The sequence below is a fragment of the Tursiops truncatus genome, chromosome 11 (assembly GCF_011762595.2).
Source record: "Tursiops truncatus isolate mTurTru1 chromosome 11, mTurTru1.mat.Y, whole genome shotgun sequence".
NCBI classification, from domain to species: domain Eukaryota; kingdom Metazoa; phylum Chordata; class Mammalia; order Artiodactyla; family Delphinidae; genus Tursiops; species Tursiops truncatus.
This window is the reverse complement of record NC_047044.1, coordinates 81,852,632-81,879,751: the sequence shown is the minus strand read 5'-3', so window position 1 is coordinate 81,879,751 and position 27,120 is coordinate 81,852,632. Positions and strand designations below refer to the sequence as shown.

Here is a 27,120-nt window from a genome sequence, read left to right as displayed (position 1 = left end):
CTATGTTAAATATCCTGTAATAAGCCTTAACAGAAAAGAAAAAAAGTTTCCAATGAAAATTTAGTGTCCATATTGAGATATACTGTGTCAAATATACACTAGGTTTCAAAGCTTCAGTACAAAAGAGTAAAGTGTCTCATTAAAACTTTTTATATTGATTACATGTTTAAATGATACTATTTTGGCTATATTGGGTTAATAAAGTGTTATTAAAATTAAAAAAAAAAGAAAGACCTCTCTACTAAGGGGCATTTAAACAGAGAGATTTCAAGGAATTGAAGGAGTCAAAGTACAGATATGGAATAACAATCTAACATAATCAATTAACAATTTTAATTTCCTAATCCCAATGCCTCCAATTCCCATTTGCTTGAGTGCAGAAAGTGCAGTCTCCCTCCCAGGAACATCTAGGAATGACCAGGTGCATTGCCATGTGTTCTTGAATTAGACTTGGTCATTGGCTTAATAGCCTGCTACATACATATAACCACATTTTATCATTTTTGGTATCAACTAGTGCGTACAATTCCTTTTCTGCCTGTTGGTCATTTTCCTAAAAGGTAAATGGAAGAAGAGACTATTTCCAGATTCCTACATCGAAGGGAGCTTCTATACTATTACATATAATTGAAATGAAATTTGAAGTTTCTACTACAACCAGAACTGTTTCAAGCTGTCCTAATGAGGTACTGGAGAAGCTGTCACATATTTAATCATATGGATAATTCAAGTATGGACCACCATCATTGGCTGCCACTGACCAGGCTAACGTACATGAGGATTTTGCCACAACTTCAGTCTAAGGGTCAGAAGTACAATGCCCTAGGGCATGAGAGTAATAGTTGTTCAGTGGGGCCATCATGGGAGTGGGTGACCTGGAGAATCAGTAGACAAGCAGTCAAGTTCTCCATAACTTTTTCAGTATTCATGGGTATGATCAATCCTTATTTGATTCAAATCTAGCAAACATTTATTTAGCACTTTCTCTATGCAAGATACCTATGCTAGGTGTATAAGGGGTTTGTAATTTTAAAGAATGAAACTCTTTATCTCATTGTGCCTCTAGCTGCAGCTACTGTCCTTTCACAGAGCTTACTCATGTCATGGATTTTATAGTACAAATGTAATGCACATGTGTTGTTTGAATTATGTAAACAGTTGCGTTTATAAATGTGGAATGTTGTTGAGAGACAGTTGGCCCTGTTAACAGACTCACTCCCAATTCTCTTCTTTAATGTTCAACATTTCCACATTATACTTGATCTATATGAAATTCTATGTTTAACAGCTTTTCCCCCAAGTGGCTTGTTTTTAAGTGCCAGATGTTAGATGCATTCAGCTATAAGAGAATGTATAAAAGTCAGTGTAGAAACTGGCACCCAGATAGCTTTGTTCGCTTATTTAAATGTTCAAGAAAGACTTCGTTCATCTAGGAAGAATTTACTAGAACTTATTTGATAGGCGCATATTATCAACAACTCATCTCAATGTTTCTCATCTTCACATGATGAGCAGATGAGGACAATATTTCAATTGAAAAACTCTCTCATTCCAATAGTAAGAGGACGTGGTTCCCAGGCTCTGCCTCATTGTGGGAAGGTGTTTGGGAGGACAAAGGGGACATAGATAATATTTCACAGCATGATGATAGAGAAGAACTGGTTTCTAGTGAGGAAAAATGCCACAAGGAAGGCTAAGGTGAAGCAGAGCCAACACCGATATTCTATGGCTACTCAGCCTCACTCACGGGTCATTCCAGGGGATCAAAACCCTGCATCTGCCCTGGGACAATACAGGGTTACTGTGATAAGAAAAATTCGTTTAAAAATGACCTTCTTAGATGATCATAAATCCAGAAATATTGAATCCAGAAATTATTTTGTGATAGTCATAATTCTAATTGTAGCTAAAGCCTTTATCACGCCACTTTTTGAATTCTAACAATAAATGTGCACGTTGGCTGTGGAGTAAAACTTCTCTAGCATACCAGCGTGTGAGGGTCTCAGCTTCAAGCAGTACACAAAAATGATGCATCAAGCCTTTGAATATATAGATGATGCTAGTAAACCACCATCAGCGGGAAACAGGTTTTGACTTACTTTTACGTGGTCACATTGAGATGCATTACGGTATCTTGCTCATCCTTTCTGTGGGACCAACGTGACATATTGGGCTTAATTAGGAAAAGCGTATATTATACATTCTTCTATGAGCCAAGACTCAACACATAGGCTCCAACAGAACACTGTTTGTTGGTAGGTTGTTAAAATTCACTTTTAAGGAGGAAAATTTATTAGCAGAGGTCTATACGGAGTGTCGTATAAAAAGAAAATAAATTGGGCTTTCCCAACAGATTAAGATTTAAACCTCAGCTCTGCTATTTACTAGCTATATGACTTTGTATGGACTATTCCAGGCTCTGTTTTACCTACTGTTTTAGTTCTTGGTATTTATCTCTCATTGTGGTTGAGATAATGTGAACTGAATATAGTGCTCCAAACAGGAAGGCCTCAGTAAATGTTAGTTTCCTCTTCCATTGAAGATCTAATTGTCATAATATTTCTAAAAATAGTTAACTCAGACTTCCATGTCCAGCCAAGATGGAGTAAAAGGACATGGATTTACCCTCCTACTTAAAACAACTTTGAAGATGGGCAAAATATATGAAACAACAGGACATCAGGCAACAAAAAACAATGACCTTATGAGAAAGGAAACAAGCAAAGTGAGGCAGTATAATTGCTGCAGACTACGGCTTGGAGAACATTTTCTGGCCACAGCACAGAGAAGGGGAACCCAGGCAAAGTCTGGCAGTCTTCCTGAGATAAGAAGACACAGCCAAGAATCTGGGGAAGTCAAGGTGGCTACAGTCCTCATGGCATAGTACAGAAGAGGAGAGAGCTGCATAAAGACAGAACTCTAAAGAACTGTAGATGGTCCCTCTCAAGTATTCAGCTGAGTACTGATTAGGCATGTGTCTGAGAAAGGTATCCACACTGGGTATTTCTATTTCCAGTGGAAATTATTAGAAGAACAATGTCTGAAGCTCACAAAGGGGCAGGAACAGGGTCTAATTACAATAGCCAAAATGGAAAACTTCATAATTCATGGGGTATAAATTAGAATATTAATAAGGGTTTTGCCTCAACAGTGGGGGAAAATGATTAACTTTAGATTAAACATTTTCTTAACAAAATTTAAAGGAATGGTCCAAAAGGATCAACTGTTCCCGAGTAACTCAACCATGTCCCAGATCAGAGCTCAATAATAATTATAGGAATACAAATACAGCACTCAACAAGGCAAATTACAAAATATGTACCATCCCATCAAAAATTACAAAGCATGCAGGGAAGAAAAATAAAATGTATAATGAGAAAAAAATCAAACAATCAAAACTGACCCAGAAATGACACAGGTGATAGAACTGGTAGACAAAGGCATTAAATCAATAATTACAGTTATACCTCATATGTTCAGAAAGCTAGCAGAAAAACTGAACATATTAAATAAAGACATGGAAGATATAAAAATGTCAAAAATTGAACTTCTAGAGATGAAACCTATAATGTTGAAATAAAAAAAATACACTGGATGAGATTAAGAGCAGATTAGACTTTTCAGAAGAAAAGCTTAGTGACCTTGAAGTCCTAGCTATAAATACCACCCAAAATGAAACACAAATAGAAAAAGAAAACCATCAGTGAACTATGGGACTCTTTCAAGTAGCCAAATATATGTGTAATTAGAGTCCTCAAAGGAGTGGGGGGAAAATATTTGAAGAAATAATGGTCAAACTTTTTCCAAATTTGATAAAAATGATAAGCATACAGATTTAAATGCTTCAAAAATCTCCTAGCATAATTAACAAGCTTACCAAGGTACATGTAATAAAATTCCTTAGAGTCAAATTAAAGAGTAAATCTTAAAAGCCACAGGGGGGTGGGGTGGGGTGGGTGATATGTTACATCAGAGGAACAATGATAAAAATGACAACAGATTTCTCATTGAAACAATGCAAGTCAGAAGGTACAGAAGCAACATCTTTAAAGGACTAAAAAGAAAAAAAAAGTTGTCAACGTATAATTTTTCACCCAATGAAAATATCTTAACAAAGATGAAATGAACACTTTTTCATACAAATAAAAAGGAGAAAAAAATAACAAGACAACACAACTACAAAATATTTTAAAGGAAATCCTTCAAGCAGAATGAAATGATATCTGATAAAAATTTGGACCTGCAAAAAAGAATAAAGAACACCAGAATTGGTAAGTAACTACCTTGGTAAATATTTTTTTAAAAAATCTTATTATTTAAATCTCTGTAAAAGTTAATTAACAGATAGAATCAGAAATATTAATAATGCATTGTGGAGATTATAACAGATATAGAAGTAAAATGTATGACAACAACAGCACAAAGACTTGGAGGGGAGAAATGGAGGTATGTTTTGTAAGGATCTTATACTTGAAGTATACTAGTGCTTGAAGTTAAACTGTGATAAGTTAAAGATGTATGCTATAAATCCTAGAGCAACAAGTAAACTAATGCAAAAAGTTAGCCATAGCTAATATACTAACAAAGGAGATGGTATGGAATCATAAAAAAATACTCAATCCAAAACTACTGGGGAGAAAGAGAGAAAATGGAATCAAGAATATATGGGACAAATAGAAAATAAATAGGAAGATGATAGATTAAAATAATCACATTGAATGTAAAGGATCTGAACACATCAATTAAAAGCACAGCTTGTTATATTAGGTAAAATAGACCCAAGTATATTTCTTGTATGAAAGCTACAAATAAGTTAAATGTAAAGGATACAAAATGATGTAGCCTGCTAATGTGAATCAGAACCCTGGCATAGTTACCTTGATACCAGAGCAGACAAGGTTACCATGGATAAAGAGAAGCATTTCATAATGATAAAGGGGGTCAGTTCATCAAGAGGGCATAATAGTCCCAAACATTTAGACATCTAATAACAGACCTCCAAAATATGTGAAGCAAAATGGATAAAACTTCAAGGAGAAATGAACAAATCCACAATTACAGTCTGATACCATTTATTAGCTCTGATAGTTTTCTGTACGTTACTTAGATGGGCAACTGATTTTGACAAATGTGTAAAGGCAATCCAGTGGAGAAAGGGGAGCATCTTCAATGAATGATGCTGGAATAATTGAACACCCACATGTGAAAAAAAAACCCAAACAAATACTCCCATCCATTCCTCACACAACATATACAAAGCTAGAGGCACAATCCATAAAAGAAAAAAAGTTGATAGATGAGACTTCATCAAAATTAAGGACTTTCTCTCTTTGAAAGCTGCTGTTAAGAGAGAATGAAAAGATAAGTCACAGACGGAGTGAAAATACCTTTACTTCATGTATTTGACAAAGAAATCATATCCCAAATATATAAGGAACCTTCTAATCTCTATAGTAAGAAAACAAACAACCCAATGTTTTTTAAAATGAGCAAAAGATTTCAACAGCCATTCATCAAAGAAGATCTACAAACGGCAAATAAGCACATGAAAAAATGTTCAGTGTCATTACTCATCAAGGAATGCAAATTAAAAAAACAACAAGACACTACTACACAGCTATTAAAATGGCAAAAATTAACAAGCCATACAAAGTATTGACAAAGAACTTGTATACCTTGTTTATGGAACTGTAACATGGTTCAATGACTTTGAGAAACAGTTCAGGAGTTAAACATCCACCTACCATATAATTCAGCTTTTCCATTTCTATGTATTAAGGGAAAGGAAAGCATATGTCTGTACAAAGACTTGCACACAAATGTGCAAAGCAGCTTTATTGTAATAGCCAAACACTAGAAATAATCCAAATGTTCATCAACCGGTTAATGGATAAAAAAAAAAAAATAGTGGTATAGCCATAAAATAAAATACATTCAGTAACGAAAGAGAATGAACTATACATGCAACAACATGGATGAATCTCAAAATATTTATGCTGGGTGAAAGAAGCCAGAAAAAAGAGAGTACATACTGTGTGTTAGTCAGTTTGGGCTGCATAACAAATTACCATAGACTGGATAGCTTAAACAGCAAACATTTCTTTTTTCCAGCCCTGGAGGCTGGGAAGTCTAATATCAAGTCACCGGGATGGGCATTCTGGTGAGGGCCCTCTTCCTTGTTCACAGATGATGCCTTCTCTCTTTGTCCTCACGTGGTAGAAGGGGTTAGGGATTTCTCTGGGGCCTCTTTCACAAGGCATTAATCTCATTCATGAGGGTTCCACCCTCACGCCTTAAGTACCTCCCAAACGTCCCATCTCCCAATGCCATCATCTTTGGGGGTTAGGATTTCAAGGTGTGAATATGGCGTGGACATGGGGTATATGAACATTCACACCATAACGTATATTTATTTTATTTCAGTACAGCTGTAATAATTATTTAGGTCCAATTTATTTGAAATAAAGCATTTCACAAGTGCATTATGCAGCACTTTTCTAAGTATGTTCCTCAGAACTAACATCCCATGGATTTTAATAGATTTTACTCAAAAACGGTATTCCATGGTTTAATAATTGAAAAAAGTCTGAACTAAACACAGTTAATTGATTTCTTTTGGGCAGGACTTCTGGGAGATTTTAATATGCAAATATGTATTGTGAATTTCCAATAGAGGACTATTATTCAGTATTTCCCTAATTAGTTTGACCATAGAAACTTTCTTCCAAGACCATTTTGTAGGATTAACATTCTTTAGGCTTTTAATTTGGAAAATGCTGGCATAAAGACAGTGTAATGATTTAACAGTAAATACGACTGCTGTAGTAAGAACTTTGAACTCATCAAGAACTATTACAATTTATAATTAGACAGTATGACCTTCATCTAAATTCAAACAATTGAGCAGATTTTAGAAAGACCCTTAAAAACATGTTTGCCAAATGAATAGCTAATTGCCCCTAATGAATGCTAAACATGAGATCCTTTTATTTCTTTTTTAATGAATAGACTTCATTTTCTTAGCAGTTTAAGGTTTTTAGAAAATTTGGGTGCAAAGTACAGAAAGTTCCCTTATCTCCCCACCCTTTTCCAGATTTCCCCTATTATTTACATCTTGCATTAAGTGTGTTACATTTGTTTTAATTTGTGAGCTAATATTAATACATGACTATTAACTGAAGTACATATATTACATTAGAATTCACTCTTTGTGTTGTACATTCCATGGGTTCGGACAAATGTATAATGACATGTATCACCATTTATAGTATCATACAGAAGAGCTTCACTGACCTAAAAATTCCCTGCGCTCCACCTATCATCTCTCCCTTCCCCCACCCCTGCCAAGCATTAATTTTTTTCAGTCTGTATAGTTTTGCCTTTTCCAGAATGTCAAATAGTTGGAATCACATGTTATGTAGGCTTTTTAGATTGACTTCTTTCACTTAGCAATATGCATTTAAGCTCCCTCCATGTCTTCTTATTACTTAACAGATCCTTTCTTTTTATTGTTAATGATATTCCATTGTATGGATGTACCACAGTTTGTTTACCTGTCCATCTATTGAAAGATATCTTGGTAACTTCCAAGTTTTAGCAATTATGAATAAAACTGCTATAAAACTGCTAGGTTTTTGTGTGGCCAGGTCTTCAATTCATCTGGGTAATTACCAAGGAGTGTGATTGCTAGATCTTATGGTAAAAGTCCAGTTTTCTTAGAAACTGACATACTGTCTTCCAAAGTGTCTGTACCATTTTGTATTACCGTCAGCAATGAATGAGAGTTCCTCTTGCTTCACAACCTCATCAGCATTTGGTATTGTCAGTGTTCTGGATTTTGGCCATTCTAATAGGTGCATAGTGGTATCTCATTGTTATTTCTTTTTAAAATATTTATTTATTTATTTGGCTGTAACATGTCCTTTTTTTTTTTTTTTTTTTTTTGCGGTACGTGGGCCTCTCACTGCCGTGGCCTCTCCCACAGAGCACAGGCTCCGGAAGCGCAGGCTCAGCGGCCATGGCTCATGGGCCCAGCCGCTCCACGGCATGTGGGATCCTCCCGGACCGGGGCACGAACCCATGTCCCCTGCATCGGCAGGTGCACTCTCAACTACTGCGCCACCAGGGAAGCCCTGCATCATGTCTTTGTTGCTGCACATGGGATATTCATTGCGGCATGTGGGATTTTTCACTGTGGCACTCGTTGCGGCATGGGGGCTTCTCTCTAATTGTGGAGTGCAGGTTTTCTCTTCTCTAGCTGTGGCATGGGCTCCAGAGGGCATAGGCTCTGTAGTTTGTGGCACATGGGCTCTCTAGCTGAGCTCAGTAGTTGTGGCGCGTGGGCTTTGTTGCCCCGCAGCATGTGGGATCTTAGTTCCCTGACCAGAGATCAAGCCTGCTTCCCCTGCACTGGAAGGCAGATTCATTACCACTGGACCACCAGGGAAGTCCCTCTCATTGTTATTTTAACTCGCATTTCACTGATGACCTATGATGTGGAGCATCTTTTCATATTCTTTTTTGCCATCTGTATATTTTCTTTGGTGAGGTGTCTCTTCAGGTCTTTTGCCCATCCTTGAATTTGGTTGTTTTCTTATTTCTTATTATGAGTTTTAAGAGTTCTGTATATTTTGGATACCTGTCCTTTATTGGATATGTGGTTTGCAATTTATTTTTACCAGTCGTGGCTTCTCTTTTCATTCTTTTAACAGTGTCTTTCACAGAGTGGAAGTTTTCAATTTTAATGAAGTCCAACTTGTCAATTTTTCTTTCATGAATTGTGCTTTTTGTGTTGCATCTAAAAAGCCATTGCCAAATCCAAGGTCATGTAGATTTTTCCTATGTTATCTTCAAGGAGTTTTATAGTTTTGTGTTTTACATTTAGGTCTATGATCAATTTTGAGTTAATTTTTGTGAAAGGTGTAAGGTCTGTGTTGAGATCCACTCTTTTGCACATAGATATTCAGTTATTCCAGTACCATTTATTGAGAAAACTATCTTTGTTTTAATGTATTGCCTTTGCTCCTTTGTCAAAGATCAGCTGTCTATATTTTTGTGGGTCTCTTTACAGGCCCTCTATTCTGTTCCATTGCTCTATTTGTCTATGCTTTCACCAATACCACATCATCCTGATTACTATAACTTTATAATAAATCTTGAAGTCAGATAGCAGCAGTTCTCTGACTTTGTTCCTCTCCTTCAATATTCTGTTGGCTATTCTGGGTCTTTTGCCTTTCATATTAAATTTAGAATAAGTTTGTCAGTATTCACGAAGTAACCTTCCAGGATTTTGAGTGGGATTGTGTTGAATTTATAGATCAAGTTGGGAAGCACTGATATCTTGACTATATTGAGTCTTTATCCATAGGCTCCTTTAATAAATTAATAACACTAAGAGCCATAACTTCCTTCTTGTAGCTTTTATTATCTTAGGTTCTTTCTTTCTTTCTACTAAGAAATTTTCTTATGTCCTTTTTTCCACTCATCTGCCGTTTTTGCACTATAAAACATGATTTCTGCCCAGAGGTTATAACCTAAACTAGAGAAATGAGAAACTCAGAAATAAGATGGACAGGAATATTGTCGAATGAAAAATATGCACTTCATCACCTATACAAAACCTTAGCACCTTGCAGAATGCCTTGCCATGGCACTTAATCAAATTAGTTAAATATGATTTGCAAATATGGAATCTTAGACATTTATAGGTAGTAGAATCCATTATAACATTAATAGAACTTCTTTGAATTAGCCTTGTCTCTAGGTATGCTTAGATTGTTGACAATTCCTTATATTTCTGTAAGTACAAAGCATGCTATTATATGTTCCATTAAAAAATACAAATATTCTTCCTAGAATACATCTATCCCTCAACATAGGAATCAACAACAAAAATACATTCCACAAGGTACATTTCTCCATGTATTTCAATTCATGAAATAATCAGTTACAAAATGGATAATAGTTTGACAACACCATTACACTGTGATATCTGTATGTGGATCTATGACTCAGAGATTGGATTTCTTCTCACCCAAGGAGTTTTTGATGAGATCTCTTAACTGTGAAATAGAGAAGGCAGACAGCAGAAGCAAGAAGAACTACAATCCTGCAGCCTGTGGAACAAAAACCACATTCACAGAAAGACAGACAAGATGGAAAGGCAGAGGGCTATGTACCAGATGAAGGAACAAGATAAAACCCCAGAAAAACAACTAAATGAAATGGAGATAGGCAACCTTCCAGAAAAAGATTTCAGAATGATGATAGTGAAGATGATCCAGGACCTCGGAAAAAGAATGGAGGCAAAGATCGAGAAGATGCAAGAAATGTTTAAAAAAGACCTAGAAGAATTAAAGAACAAACAGAGATGATCAATACAATAAATGAAATGAAAACTACACTAGAAGGAATCAGTAGCAGAATAACTGAGGCAGAAGAATGGATAAGCGACCTGGAAGACAGAATGGTGGAATTCACTGCCACTGAACAGAATAAAGAAAAACGAATAAAATGAAATGCAGACAGCCTAAGAGACCTCTGGGACAACATTAAACGCAACAACATTCACATTATAGGGGTCCCAGAAGAAGAGAGAAAGGACCAGAGAAAATATTTGAAGAGATTATAGTCGAAAACTTCCCTAACATGGGAAAGGAAATAGCCACCCAAGTGCAGGAAGCACAGAGAGTCCCATACAGGATAAACCCAAGGAGAAACACACCAAGAAACAGTTATCCAATTGGCAAAAATTAAAGACAAAGAAAAATTACTGAAAGCAGCAAGGGAAAAATGACAAATAACATACAAGGGAACTCCCATAAGATTAACAGCTGATTTCTCAGCAGAAAATCTACAAGCCAGAAGGGAGTGGCATGATATACTTAAAGTGATGAAAGGGAAGAACTTACAAGCAAGATTACTCTACCCAGCAAGGATCTCATTCAGAATCAATGGAGAAATCAAAAGCGTTACAGACAAGCAAAAGCTAAGAGAATTCAGCACCACCAAACCAGCTCTACAACAAATGCTAAAGGAACTTCTCTAAGTGGGAAACACAAGAGAAGAAAAGGGCCTACAAAAACAAACCCCCCAAAATTGAGAAAATGGTAATAGGAAAATACATATCAATAATTACCTTAGGGGCTTCCCTAGTGGTGCAGGGTTGAGAATCTGCCTGGCAATGCTGGGGACATGGGTTCGAGCCCTGCTCTGGGAAGATTCCACATGCCGTGGAGCAACTAGACCCATGAGCCACAACTACTGAGCCTGCATATCTGGAGCTTGTGCTCTGCAACAAGAGAGGCTGTGACAGTGAGAGGCCTGTGTACCCCAATGAAGAGTGGCCCCCGCTCGCCGCAACTAGAGAAAACCCACGCACAGAAACGAAGACCCAACACAGCCAAAAATAAATAAAATTTTAAAAAATTGGATCATATATTCACCAAAAAAATAATAATTACCTTCAACGTGAATGGATTAAATGCTCCAACCAAAAGACACAGGATTGCTGAATGGATACAAAAACAAGACCCAGATATATGCTGTCTACAAGAGACCCAAGTCAGACCTAGGGACACATACAGACTGAAAGTGAGGGGATGGAAAAGGTATTCCATGCAAATGGAAATTAAAAGAAAGCTGGAGTAGCAATACTCATATCAGATAAAATAGACTTTAAAATAAAGAATGTTACAAGAGACAAGGAAGGACACCACATAATGATCAAGGGATCAATCCAAGAAGAAGATAAAACAATTAGAAATATATACACACCCAACAAAGGAGCACCTCAATACATAAGGCAACTGCTAACAGCTATAAAAGAGGAAATAAACAGTAACACAATAATATTGGGGTACTTTAACATCTCACTTACACCAATGGACAGGTCATCCAAACAGAAAATTAATAAGGAAACACAAGTTTTAAATGACACAATAGACAAGATAGATTTAATTGATATTTATAGGACATTCCATCCAAAAACAGCAGACTACACTTTCTTCTCAAGTGTGCACAAAACATTCTACAGGATAGATCACATCTTGGGTCACAAATCAAGCCTCAGTAAACTTAAGAAAATTGAAATCATATCAAGCATGTTTTCTGACCACAACGCTATGAGATTAGAAATGAATTACAGGGAAAAAACCGTAAAAAACACAAACACATGGAGGCTAAACAATACGTTACTAAATAACCAAGAGATCACTTAAGATCTCAAGAGGAAATCAAAAAATACCTAGAGACAAATGACAATGAAAACACGACGATCCAAAACCTATGAGATGCAGCAATAGTAGTTCTGAGGGGGAGGTTTATAGCTATATAAGCGTACCTCAAGAAACAAGAAAAATCTCAAATAAAAAATCTAACCTTACACCTAAAGGAACTAGAGAAAGAAGAACAAGCAAAACCCAAAGTTAGCAGAAGGAAAGAAATCATAAAGATCAGAGCAGAAATAAATGAAATAGAAACAAAGAAAACAATAGCAAAGATCAATAAAACTAAAAGCTGGTTCTTGGAGAACATAAACGAAATTGACAAACCACTAGCCAGAATCATCACGAAAAAGAGGCAGAGGACTCAAATCAATAAAATTAGAAATGAAAAAGGAGAAGTTACAACAGACACCACAGAAATAGAAAGCATCCTAAGACATGACTACAAGCAACTCTATGACAATAAAATGGACAACCTGGAAGAAATGGACAAATTCTTAGAAAGGTATAACCTTCCAAGACTGAGCCAGGAAGAAATAGAAAATATGAACAGACCAATTACAAGTAATGAAATTGAAACTGTGATTAAAAATTTTCCAAGAAACAGAAGCTCAGGGCCAGATGGCTTCACAGGTGAATTCTGTCAAACATTTAGAGAACAGCTAACACCCATCCTTCTCAAACTCTTCCAAAAAATTGCAGAGGAAGGAACACTCCCAAACTCATTCTATGAGGCCACCATCACCCGGATACCAAAAGCAGACAAAGATACTACAGAAAAAGAAAATTTCACACCAATATCACTGATGAATATAGATGCAAAAATCCTCAACAAAATACTAGCAAACAGAATCCAACAACACATTAAAAGGATCATACACCATGATCAAGTGGGATTTATCCCAGAGATGCAAGGATTCTTCAATATACGTAAATCAATCAATGTGATAAACCATATTAACAAACTGAAGAATAAAAACCATATGATCGTTTCAACAGATGCAGAAAAAGCTTTTGACAAAATGCAACACCCATTTATGATAAAAAATCTCCAGAAAGTGGGCATAGAGGGAACCTACTTCAACATAATAAAGGCCATATATGACAAATCCACAGCAAACATCATTCTCAATGGTGAAAAACTGAAAGAATTTCCTCTAAGATCAGGAAAAGGACAAGGATGTCCACTCTCACCACTATTACTCAACATAGTTTTGGAAGTCCTAGCCATGGCAATCAGAGAAGAAAAAGAAATAAAAGGAATACAAATTGGAAAGGAAGAAGTAAAACTGTCACTGTTTGCAGATGACATGATACTACTATACTTAGAGAATCCTGAAGATATCACCAGAAAATTACTAGAGCTAATCAATGAGTTTGGTAAAGTTGCAGGATGCAAAATTAATGCACAGAAATCTCTTGCATTCCTATATACTAATGACAAAAAATCTGAAAGAGAAATTAAGGAAACCACTCCCATTTACCACTGCAACCAAAAGAATAAAATAGCTAGGAATAAACCTACCTAGGGAGACAAAAGACCTGTATGCAGAAAACTATAATACACTGATGAAAGAAATTAAAGATGATACCAACAGATGGAGAGATATACCATGTCCTTGGATTGGAAGAATCAATATTGTGAAAATGACTATACTACCAAAAGCAATCTACAGATTCAATGCAATCCCTATTAAATTACCAACGGCACTTTTTACAGAACTAAAATAAAAAATCTTAAAATCTGTATGGAGACACAAAAGACCCCGAATAGGCAAAGCAATCTTGAGGGAAAAAAATGGCTGGAGGAATCATACTCCCTGTCTTCAGACTATACTACAAAGCTACAGTAATCAAGACAATATGGTACTAGCTCAAAAACAGAAACATAGTTCAACAGAACAGGACAGAAAGCCCAGAGATAAACCCATGCACCAATGGTCCACTAATGTATGACAAAGGAGGCAAGGATATACAATGGAGAAAAGACAGTCTCTTCAATAAGTGGTGCTGGGAGAACTGGACAGCTACATGTAAAATAATGAAATTAGAACACTCCCTAACACCGTACACAAAAATAAACTCAAAATGGATCAGAGACCTAAATGTAAGACCAGGCACTATAAAACTCTTAGAGGAAAACATAAGAAGAACTCTTTGACATAAATCACAGCAAGATATTTTTTTGATCGACCTCCTAGAGTAATGGAAATAAGAACAAAAATAAACAAATGGGACCTAATGAAACTTAAAAGCTTTTGCACAGCAAAGGAAACCCTAAACAAGACGAAAAGACAATCCTCAGAATGGGAGAAAATATTTGCAAACGAATCAACAGAGAAAGGATTAAATCTCCAAAATATATAAACAGCTCATGCAGCTCAATATTAAAAAAGCAAACAACCCAATCCAAAAATGGGCAGAAGACCTAAATGGACATTTCTCTAAAGAAGACATACAGATGGCCAAGAGGCACATGAAAAGCTGCTCAACATCACTAATTATTAGAGAAATGCAAATCAAAAACTACCATGATGGGCTTCCCTGGTGGCACAGTGGTTAAGATTCTGCCTGCCAATGCAGGGGACATGGGCTCGAGGTCTGGTCCAGGAAGATCCCACATGCCGCGGAGCAACTAAGCCCGTGCACCACAACTACTGAGCCTCTGCTCTAGAGCCCGTGCTCCGCAACAAGAGAGGCCACCACAATGAGAAGCCCGTGCACCGCAACGAAGAGTAGACCCTGCTCGCCACAACTAGAGAAAGCCCACACAGCAACAAAGACCGAACGCAGCCAAAAATAAATTAATTAATTAAAAAAAAGAAAAAAACGAAAATGAGGTATCACCTCACACCCATTAGAATGGGCACCATCAGAAAATCTACAAACAACAAATGCTGGAGAGGGTGTGGAGAAAAGGGAACCCTTTTGCACTGTTGGTGGGAATGTAAATTGATACAGCCACTATGGAGGACAGTATGGAGGTTCTTAAAGAACTAAAAATAGAATTAGCATATGACCCAGCAATCCCACTACTGGGCATATACCCAGAGAAAACCATAATTCAAAAAGACACATGCACCCCAATGTTCATTGCAGCTCTATTTACAATAGCCAGGTCATGGAAGCAACCTAAATGCGCATCGACAGATGAATAGATAAAGAAGATGTGGTACATATATACAATGGAATATTACTCAGCCATAAAAAGGAACAAAATCGGGTCATTTGTAGAGATGTGGATGCATCTAGAGAGTGTCATACAGAGTGAAGTAAGCCAGAAAGAAAAAAAGAAATATCGTATATTAACGCATATATGTGGAACCTAGAAAATGGTACAGATGAACCAGTTTGCAGAGCAGAAATTGAGACACAGATGTAGAGAACAAACGTATGGACACCAAGCGGGGAAAGCGGCGGGGTGGTGGTGTGATGAACTGGGAGATTGGGATTGACATGTATACACTGATGTGTATAAAATGGATGACTAATAAGAAAAAGAAATACACATTAAAAAAAAAAACTGTGAAATAATTTTCTCATTTTAACTAATTATTTTTCTCTCTAATGTACTAGGAATCCAAAGTTTTCCTACTGAGTATTTAAGTTTGGCCAGCCAGGAAAACATGCTTGCAAAAAATGTTGAAGAAAATTTGGAAGCAGGGAGGAAGGTGCAAAATAGAAAAGTACTTTCCAGCAGTGTAAAATGATGCCAGCCTCTCAGCAGACATATATAATGAGTTAATAACAATAATACCATTTTACAATTGTATATTTCACTTTCCAAAGCACTTTCACCGATGTATCATATCTTACCTAATTGTCACTTGAAATCTGTGAAGGAGAGACCAAGTGGCTTGCCAAAGATGAAAGTGGCAGGATACTACCTCAAAACCGGCTCTCGTTGCTTTTTTACCATTTCTGAGCCTTCAAGTCATTTAGTCATCACAAAATTTTGCACTTAGTAGATAAGAACTATATTTTAAGGGTGTAGATGAAAATCTTAATTTTAAACTTTTTCTCGTATTATTTCATCTCCTCTGGCAGAAAGAAAAGTTATGCCTTTATTTTCTCAATTTGGTTAGCAACCAAACTTCTTACAACTTCAAAGTAGTAAAGTTTCATTGACCATTTTATGCAGTGAAATAGATGGGGACTTGCTTTTCCACTTTTGATAAAAATGAGACATATATATATATATATATATATATATATATATATATAAGAAATTTTATGATATCTGGAAGAAAACTTGTATTTCTCCTGTACTATCTGTCCTCCCGTGACCCTCAACTCTGCACCGATCTTCAATGGTAGAATGAATCAAAATTCAAAATTATGGGAGATCCCAACTACAAGGAATGATATGAGCTACTTTTCAGCTAAAATATATATGTTTGTATGTGTGTGAGCATATGACCGTGTAATCCTTAAATTCTAATACAGAGAAACGTATGTTTTAGTGCAGAACAGAAAAGCCTAGATAGTTGTATATCAACTCTTCAGTTAAGTAAAAGTGAAGTATAAAAATAAAAAGATTGGGTAATTGAAAAAAATTAAGTCAGATGTAAGTTTTAAGGCTTTGAGATTGACTTGATTTATATATTTTAAGTTATGTAACTAAAAAAATTGCTCTCTTTGGGCAAAGTAATAATGGCATACTAGTTTTTAGAGAATTTGGTGCTAGTCCTGGAGCCATTACTAACAGTATTTTATGATTATTCCATATTTCTTGGTCTCGGCATGTTCATTTGCAAAATGGCAGGTTGAGACTAAGTATTTTTCATCTCTAATTTTCTATCACTCTAAATTCCTTTCCAAGGTCCTCCAGCCACTGATAGAAGTATGTCTGGTGCTCAAGAAACTTCTTCATTAGAGTGTGGTGCTCATTCTTTAATACCACACTGAAATTGTGAATTGCACGTAAAATAACATCCTGTGAAACAGAGAATGCTTGATCTTCAATGGTTACATGTCAACAGTACAAAAAGTACAGAAAGGTAAGTGATTTTTCCTTACTGAGAACCTTCGTTTCCTTCTTTTTACGGTCATTTAAAATGTTGAAACACTTGCAACACATGTATGTGAATGGGCAAACACCATCTAGAGATTTATCTTACAGTTGATACTTTCATTGAAAGGAGATTTCACTTCTGACTGCTTTTTTAATTGATTTCTTAATGTTGCACCTTTTACTGAGAGATGTTTTGAAATAATGAAACACATCACATCAAACATCTGAATTGCACTGTTTACAAAGTAATTTTTACATACTTCATCTTGTTTAATCCAATTATAGCAAAACTGAGTTAGGAGTCATATATAGAGCATCATTGCTTTCTCCTACCTCTGCAAAGACTGTGAAAATGCTATTCATGGCCTTTCGGTATTTCTGGTAAACAGAAGTTATAAAATTAATTATCCTTTACCTTGGGGAGCTACATCTCAGACACATACAGAGAAGAGACTAATTCATGCATTGAAGGAAATAGGACATCAAAATGTCCAGGATGATGCTCAGTGTGAAAGGGAAAGCGCACGAAACTTGAGTCATAAAGGTGTTGAAGCATGTAAGATTTTCCTGGAAAAAGGTATGACCAAGTCTCATATTAATTTATATAGCATTATTTGGATGCCATCAGTTCAATATCTTAACTTTGACACTAGAGCATTTAAATATACGTTTAAGGGAAGTACAACACATGTCCAGAGAAGTACACAAGGCACGAGTGCACAGCCTGATGAGTTTAAGAAACAGAGCACCTCCAGCACCCCAGAAGTGCCCTCCGTGCCCTCTCCCAGTCACTAGCACCCCAAAGCAATCACTATCCTGGCTTTGTTTTTGAATTTTATATAAATGGAATCACACAGCAGGTCCTTCTTTTGCCCAAAATTATGTTTCTGCATTTCATGCATATGGTTGTATGTAGCAGTGGGTCGTGTAATCTCATTGCTGTGGGGTATTCAATTACATAAGTATATTTCAATTTATTTATCCATTTCAATGTTGGTAGGCATTTGGATAGTTACTAGTTTCTGGCTAATATGAATAGTGATGCTATGAACATGCTTATGCGTGGTTTTTGATGAACATAGCTATACTTTTTTTTAACCCTTGCTGTGTCATTGGGTATGAATATATTCAGCTTTAGCAGATACTGAAAAATGGCTTTCTGAAGTGATTATACCAAATTACACTCCCATCAGCAGCGTATGAGAGTTCCAGTTACTTTTCACCCTGGCACCTGCTATTACTAAGTACTTAACGACACGTTTATTTTTCTTGTACACCTGTAGTTAGAAAAGCAAGTGATTTTGAAACAGTGAGTTTTTATATATTAACAAAGAAAAAAATTAAATAATCGGGTTAACCTTTGCAGTAAAGTTAGACATGCTATGTCTGTCCTGAAAGTTTTGAGAAAACTTAGAAAGTTTTGAGAAAGACGCAAAACATATGCGCTCACTTTATGCTGTTTGTATGAGAAAGCACTAAGTGACATAATTGCTTTAATCTGTGAGTCAGAGTCAATCTGGAATTTTTAGCTTTAGAGACCTGATCTAGTTTGGAAGATACTGAGTTCATTAACATGAGGAAAGTCTGGATGTTTTGGAGGGGGTAGGAGGTGATGTAAGCACCTTGCCCTGGATGTACGAATCCCAGGAAGAATTTATTTTGAGATACTGCAAGTCAGGATTTCTATTCAGTTTATAATATGAAACTAAGTTGGGCAATATTAGCCTAAGGAACTCTCAAACGTCGATTGTTTGTAACCCCAGACGCCACAATTCTTTCCCACTTTCCTCTCAGAGAGCCCGACGATGTAATTTACAAGGGAAATCGGCAAAACCAAAGGTACATTCATAATTCAAGTCATATTTTGGTTTAGAGAAAAAAAAAACCAGAATAATTATGGATCATTCACCTTCATTTTTTAAAATTAGAAATGATGAAAAGATTTAGTTGACGTAGAAACGTTTCTCCCTCAAATGAAGTGGAAAGCGCAGAGCTGTGAAAATCCAAAGCACTGTGTAGCAGCAATAGTGGTAGGAAAACTCATCCCCATAAACCCCTTCTAGCAAACTGGCATTGCCAGTTTCCCACTTCCCTTTACTGTCAGCTAATCTCTTATCACCTTTATTTGGAGTGTTACCAACATCAACGTTTCCCTCTTTCAGCTATTGCTATTAAAGTTCTCTTGCAATGACATGCCCATATATTGTGCCATCTAAACACCACTGAGCTTCATTTAGCTGTGATTCCCTTTATTCAAAAATATTTGTTGATCCCTATACAGAAGGGCTACCAGAAGCAGTCTGAGGATAATAATGTTATGCACTCACTAATGTAATCCGATGAATACAATATTTTAAAGGCCTGGTATAAAATTTAAATGAAGTTTAAATTTGTAAAATAGCCCTTCCTAAGTATCTCTAATTTTAGGCTATATTTGTCTCTGATGGAAAAAGTTGTGGAATACATCCTACTTCTGAATTTCTTAATTCAGTGAAGATTCAGTGAACCCATTAAGAAAACTTTTCTCTTCCCTGTGTTTAGATGAAATGACTCATGTCTACATTTCATTTAGAGCAGACTGTAAACTCCTAGTGGGAATGAAGCTTTCTTTGTATTAATCATCTCACCCAATAAAACCCAATAAAAAGACACATATAAAAAGTTATATAATGATAATCATCTGATTATTTGTTAAGAAATAAACTCCAAAAGATTATGATGATAGCTAACTTTGATTGAGCACTTCCTATGTGTCAAGCTCTACATACATATTTATTTTTATCGATGACCCCTAGAATCATTATCCCCTATTACAAATGGGAAATCTGAGGATCAGAAAAGGCAGCCTGTCCCAGGCCACTTGAACCCATGTCTGTCTGTGCCCTTAATCACCATGCTTTCAAAGAAAGGGCTCTTGGCAAAAGAGAGAGAGAGAGAGAGAGAGAGAAGAATGCCGTCACAAGAGCACTGAGTAGTCATCAAGAAAAAATATATTTCAATTTGCACCTCGAACATTGACCACAGAGTGGATATCCACTCTGAGCATTCTCCTGACCTCATTACAATAATAATGCATTTTTTCTTTTAAGTCTTTCATTTCAGGAAGAAGTCATGTTTTGCAAAGGAAAGCATTATTGAAACACTGTACAGCACTAGGCTTTCTCAACTAGAATTTTGCTCCTATAAGGACTAAAGCCAAAATAGAGATAATAGCCTAAATTCTGAGGATGAACCTGGGGACTCAGATTATGGATTGGTTGGAAGGACCATCTCTGCATTCAGGACAACAAATATTTAAAATGCCAGATCCAGACAATAAATGTCATGCATGTAAGGGGTACACAACAGCCCCCCCCAATCCTAAAATGTCAGTCCCATAACTAGAGTTGAAACAAAATTTTGTGGAAGTTCAAAGAAGGGAAAATACCGTTTGAGTGGGTGTTCTTCTACCTTCAAGCACCCTGCTTAGGACTCCTTTGTAATACTGTGCCCCTCAGCTCTGGTCTGTCGAGGAGGAGTGTTTAAAGTAAAGCTCTTCCCTGAAACTAGGGGCTGGGGATCACAGAGCTGAGGGCTTTTGTCCCATGGCCAAAGACTGGGCCAGGAAACTGTTTCACCAAATCATGCAATCGGGGTTATTTTAATGGTTAGTGACACTACATCTATCTCTATCAAAAATAGACAAAGGGAAGTGGATTTTAAACTACAAGAGGAATGATTAGGTGCCCAAGTGAAAAAACAAGTCCTGATAATAGTAACTGGTAGAAGTAGTCATAAATTATAAATAAATTATTGAGCACTTGCTGTCGCCCAGGTACTATTAGGCACTTTACAAGAATTATTTTAATACTCATTAGACCCTACATGGGGAAGTATTTCCTATATTTTTCAGATGAAGGCATTGAAGCTCGCCATGGTAACAAGCTTCTTTAAGCTCAAGCAATTAATCTGTGGCTTAAGCAGACTTACCACCAAGTTGACATGACTCAAAAAGTCACGTTCCTTTTCCCACAGGACATTTCTCAAGCCGTGGATTTTGGAACACTAGTTTTATGGACAATGAGGGTTATAATGTTTGAAATAAATATGTTTGGGAAATACGGAGTTAAAGTTTAAACAAGTTTCTTCGCTACCAACTTTGTCAACTGCACTGGTAATACGCACTGTGAATCTCCAATGGAAGGGTCTAGTGTCTAGTATCCAGCATTTTCCAAACCTGTTTTGTCACAGAACTCTTATTTCTGGCATAACTGGAATCTCCAAGAACTCATATTGCATGGGACTGAATTTAGGAAAATCTGTACTACAACTTATCTGCATTAAAGTCTCCAGTAGAGACCTTGTGAAAGATGAGTTAAATCACAGAATCACAGAGACAGGACAGTTCAAATCCCCAGTGGCTACTTGATTTCCCTCATCTCCAACCTGTGGTAACATATTCCTGGTTTGTCTGTGCTGTGAACACCAGATGGGTAGCCAACACTACCTTCACACTATTCTTAACCGGCTGGAAATTCTCCACTTCGTAACGTATCTCCTTTCTCCTCCAAGTTACTCTATAAAGTCAATTCTTACCACCAAAGAGCAGTAAAACAAGACTTTCACTGCAACTGGGTGTGGTCACCACATATTTCTTGTGTTTACTGTGTCGTTTGTAGCCAGCCTTCACTGTCTGAAGGTTATAGGCTGTAGCGATCCAATTTCTGATGCAGTTTGGCATGAAAAATATGGAAGCAGAGAAGTCCTAGATTAGGGATTCTTCATCCATACTCCATCCAAGGGTACAGCAAAGTGACTCCCATCCAGTGTTGCAGGACCCCAGACCCTCTGCCCTGTGGTATTTCTCACGCCCTCAGTCTTTGTATAGATGGAAAGACAACTCATGTTGCAGTTGCTGCAGAGATAGATAGCCACGCTCCCTACTCCTGCGCAAGGGTTCTCTTAAGCTGCTTTGTGATGCAAAACAGCAGCCTTCAAAGCAGTGCTGACATGAATGTCAGGCACACCCAGATGCCTAAGGATTAGGGCAGGTTGTGTTTCAAAACGGACAGGGTTTGTGCACTGTATCAACCCTGGCATCACCAGACAAAAGATGACTCCCCTCTGCACCACAAAAACTTTCTTTCTGGTGATAAAGCATTTCCCCCTATCAATATGGTCTTACAAAAACGGTATGTTTCTTCTCCCTTCTTTGATATAAGGTAAGTGGAACAAGAAAAAAAAAAAGAAATATAATATAGAAATAACTGATACATTCTATTAGTTCTTTGAATGTCTGAATCCTGTGAGTATATAAACATAATCCTATACTGAGGGCAGGAATTGTGTCTTATTTACTTCTCTAATCCCCACAATTCCTGGCAGTGATCTACACTTGGTAGGCACTCAGAAATAGCAAAATGAATTAATGAGTTAGTTTCTTCTAATTACTTGATTAGAAGAGAAAGTAGAAAAATCATTGTTTAAGAAATAGACTCCCACCAATTTCAAATGAAGCCTCTTCTTGGATAAAATTCAGGAATATTTTTATAAAATCCTGTAGGATCATTGGTTCCTTGGAAATACAATACTCCACTTAGGATTTTAAGTAGGAATTTAGTAAAAGTGATTTGTCCCTTAAATACAGAACCTGCCCAAAATATCCTACAACCATATTCTCCTTTCTTAGAACTAAAAATGTAATGAAACTATCTTAAATTCATGATTACTTAGAAATAACTAGAGAAAAAAATCACTCGTGTGCACACACTGTATAATCCCAAATACACGTACATGAGAATGTGAAAGGTATTTCCAATTACTATCAAACAATATTTCTGACTTAGGTATTTATGCTAGTTCAAGTGCAGTCCGAGACCATGGCATGTTAGGCTGGCAACTACCATGGAAATCTGCTAAAAAGCCTTTCCCTCCTCATCTAATAAACAAGGGAATCGAAACCCAGAGGGGTACAGTAACATTGCCTAACTCGGCATGCCATGTTACTGGCAAATCCAGCACTACAGCCCAAGTTTCCCAGTTCCCAGCCCAATACTCCAGTTTGCTCCTCTCCAGAGTTGATCTGTCAGCTTTTCCAGACTAAATCAACTCCACCCCCGTGGACGAGGGAGCCTCTCCCGATGGGTCAGATATCAGCCTCGTTAGAAACAAGGTTGTTTGCTTCTTGAAAACACAATGTTTTGCACCATCTTTTCCTAGCACCTTGGCTTTAAGAATTTTGTTCCTAATAGAGATCTTGTTTGTGTTGACAACACACTTCAAGAGCTAAGCAGTGATATGGTTGCACCTTAAGCAAGACATATCAGACATTGTCTGATAACTACACGTGGACAAGGAGCGGAATAGTAGATTTAATAGTGAATTAGTCCTTCAAGAATCTCACTTGGGGCTTCCCGGGTGGCGCAGTGGTTGAGAGTCCGCCTGGCGATGCAGGGGACACGGGTTCGTGCCCCGGTCCCGGAAGATGCCACATGCCGCGGAGCGGCTAGGCCCGTGAGCCATGGCCGCTGAGCCTGCGCGTCTGGAGCCTGTGCTCCGCAACGGGAGAGGCCATAACAGTGAGAGGCCCGCGTACCGCAAAAAAAAAAAAAAAAAAAAAAATCTCACTTGAAGTTCATTAGCCTTTTCTTCTGTTATTTAGAGAATTTTCACGCAATTAGCTAAAATCACTTATAGGACATATCCCTTAATGTTTTAGCATCACAAAATAACAGGTAATCCTGGTGAAAGTACAATTCAACTCTATGGTTAACCAAATCAGATTTTCTTGAAATACAGAAGAATGAAGTTATGGATAGAAGGAAAACAAAACAAAACAGGAAAACAAAACAAGTGCTTGATCCAGGATCTAGACCCCAGCTATAACTCTATCCTTAAAAACGGTTCACTTGGTGACAACTTTACTACTGCATAATGGGAACATTGGGTGTAAAGTATCCTTTAGACAGGCTTTGCTTATTTTATGTAGCAAGTATTTTTTACAAGTTTTGCCAGAATAAAGAGAGCCCTAAAACAATCTAAATAACATCTGCTCCTTAGGGAAGCAAAGACCATTTTTCTTAAATTATAGTGTCTCCTGGCAGGAAAAAGGTTAGGTCTATTTCTTCAGGGATAGTTTCCAGTTCTCCAGACTTAAAGGAATCAACAGACTGAGAGAAAAAGGGAGTGCATAGCAGAAGTCCCTGTGTCACACTGGGTCTGCACTGACTGCCCTGGAGTCCCTTTCCATCTGGGAAAGGAAGAGGGTGAGGCTGGCTGATGCAGGAGGACAGGTCTGCTCTGTGTCTGGCCACTTAGTGTCAGCTGGCAGAGGCAGGACTCCAAGAGTCAGCAGCTTATCAGCCTTGGGGCTCTCGAGAAAGCTCACCACTGAAAGATGGGCCCTGCGGGAGCAGAACTTCATCAGCTTGACCATCTGAGTTCTGCTTCCTATTACAACTCCATTTAGCAGGAGAAATGATTTCCTAGTGGTCGGGCATGTTCAGATTTATTGCTTTATTTGCTGTCTGTTGAATTAAGGAGAAAAATCCACCACAAGAATTCCTTAGCAATGCTGAAAGGTCATTTGTCTCACAAAATTCTATCCTTTCATTGCACTCTTTCTATCTAGAATTTCTCTAGTGGTTCCGTAATAATCCTAGCATTTGGTCTCAGCAGCCTTCTCTGTATGAAATACCAGTTTTGGCCAAGTTCAAATTGCCTCTGTACACACTAAAAGTGATCTGTTTGGGGGAGTGCATTTGTAATAATTCCGAAGTTTTTATTTCCATTGTCAGCACACCCACATTCAAGCTATTGTAAAACAGGCACACACATTTTAAGTATCTAGACCCTCAAGGATCTTTCTGAAGAAATTCATCTGCAGATCGACATAACTGGCATTGAAGCAGAAGAATTCTTTTTCAATAACATAGGATGTGCAATATTGACATCATGCTTTTCCAAAGAATAATGTTTATTTTGATTACTATTCATGATAATGGATAGTATTATGATTACTATCCATATAAGGCTACATTAATTAAAAAATCTGGTTCTAAGCAATAGTCAATGTTTTAGTTGCGTAATAGATTAGACGTATTCAGATAAATTTCTTAATGTTCATTTAGTTTCTAGAAACTCCAGTAAGTATATGGTAGTCTTATTCTTCTTCTTATTAATAGGTCCCGTTTGACTTTTTCCCTCTAAGCTACCTCTCATGATTTATGGTTATTCACACATTTTAACTCATTGTGAGATACTGTGGTCAGCTCTGTATTGAACAGAATGCAGGTCCCTTGAGGCGTCACCATGGCACAAAGTTAACAGATTGTGACTTGCAGCTGGACAAGTTGGATGGACTTTTAGGCAAGGGTCCTCCTCTGGCCCCTGCTCATGAGCTAGCACCCTGGGAGGGTCCTTGACCAGATGGTGCCAGCCCAATAAACTGCAGGTGCCAGGATGTGGCACAAGTACTTGGCAACATCTCAAATGAAAGGCAGCAAAGCACAGTGGAAGGCGGCTTTGGAGTCAGACAGATTGGGTTTAAATCCTGCTCTGACACTTAATCTGTGAAATAACCTTGGGCAGGTTACTTAACAGTTCTTTGACTTCCAGAGAGAAAATTAATCATTAAGAGTTATAGCTTGGGAGATTGGTTCAAGATGGCAGAGAAGAAGGACAGGTGCTCACTCCCTCTTGTGAGAGCACCAGAATCACAACAAACTGATGAACAATCATCGACAGGAAGACACTGGAACCCACCAAAAAAGATACCCCACAACCAAAGACAAAGGAGAAGCCACAATGAGATGGTAGGAGGGGTGCAATCAGAATAAAATCAAATCTCATATCTGCTGGATGGGTGACTCACAAACTGGAGAAAAAATTATACTACAAGATTCCACCCACTGGAGTGAAGATTCTGAGCCCTACCTCAGGCTTCCCAACCTGGGGGTCTGGCAACGGGAGGAGGAATTCCTAGAGAATCAGAATTTGAAGGCAAGCAGGATTTGATTGCAGGACTTTGACAGGACTGGGGGAAACAGACTCCACCCTTGGAGGGCACACACAAAGTAGTGTGCGCATCGGGACCCAGGGGAAGGAGCAATGACCCCGTAGGAAACGGAACCAGACCTTCCTGCTGGTGTTGGAGGGTCACCTGCAGAGGAGGGGGGTGGCTGTGGCTCCCCGTGCAGACAAGGACATTGGCAGCAGAAGTTCTGGGAAGTACTCCTTGGCATGAGCCCTCCCAGAGTCCACCATTAGCCCTACCAAAGAGCCTGGGCAACCTCCAGCGTTGGGTCACCTCGGGCCAAACAACCAACAGGGAGGGAACCCAGCCCCACCCATCAGCAAACAATCAGATTAAAGTTTTACTGAGCTCTGCCCACCAGAGCAAAAGCCAGCTCTACCCACCACCAGTCCCTCCCATAGGGAAACTTCCACAAGTCTATTAGATAGCCTCATCCACTAGAGGGCAAACAGCAGAAGCAAGAAGAACTACAATGCTGCAGCCTGTGGAACAAAAACCACATTCACAGAAAGATAGACAAGATGAAAAGGCAGAGGGCTATGTACCAGATGAAGGAACAAGATAAAACCCCAGAAAAACAACTAAATGAAGTACAGATAGGCAACCATCCAGAAAAAGAATTCAGAATAATGATAGTGAAGATGATCCAGGACCTCAGAAAAACAATGGAGGCAAAGATCGAGAAGATGCAAGAAATGTTTAACAAAGACCTAGAAGAATTAAAGAACAAACACCTAGAAAAATTAAAGAACAAACAAACAGAGATGAACAATACAATAATTGAAATGAAGAATACACTAGAAGGAATCAATAGCAGAATAACTGAGGCAGAAGAACGGATAAGTGACCTGGAAGACAGAATGGTGGAA

General features: G+C 37.7%; 1 protein-coding gene across 3 annotated transcripts in view; it reads right to left on the bottom strand.

The window, feature by feature from the left end:
* Nucleotides 1-27,120, bottom strand: part of LMNTD1 (lamin tail domain containing 1) — a 434,715-nt gene that overhangs the window by 237,968 nt on the left and 169,627 nt on the right. The window lies entirely within an intron of this gene.